General features: G+C 54.9%; 1 protein-coding gene across 1 annotated transcript in view; it reads right to left on the bottom strand.

The window, feature by feature from the left end:
• Positions 1 to 233, bottom strand: part of LOC104994715 (liprin-alpha-1-like) — an 87,638-nt gene that overhangs the window by 86,671 nt on the left and 734 nt on the right. The window lies entirely within an intron of this gene.

Raw genomic sequence — 233 nt, forward strand, 5'->3', positions numbered from 1 at the left:
TGGATGAATGAATTTTTTAAAAAGGAACACACTGGGCACCCTAGAACTTGTAGAAATGAGGAGTCCACACCCAGGGTGCAGCACAGCGCCAGGGCTGCCCTAATGTTGGTTCACTGTCAACGGACTGCCTGGACCAGGCCTCTTCTACCCCAGAGATCTCAACGCAAAGGCGGGGAGGCAGCCAGTTGTGGTCTCGCTGGAGCTCTGCTCTTGCTCACACAGCCATGCCAAGG

Source organism: Bison bison, unplaced genomic scaffold (genome assembly GCF_000754665.1).
Source record: "Bison bison bison isolate TAMUID 2011002044 unplaced genomic scaffold, Bison_UMD1.0 scf7180017864264, whole genome shotgun sequence".
Classification (NCBI taxonomy): domain Eukaryota; kingdom Metazoa; phylum Chordata; class Mammalia; order Artiodactyla; family Bovidae; genus Bison; species Bison bison.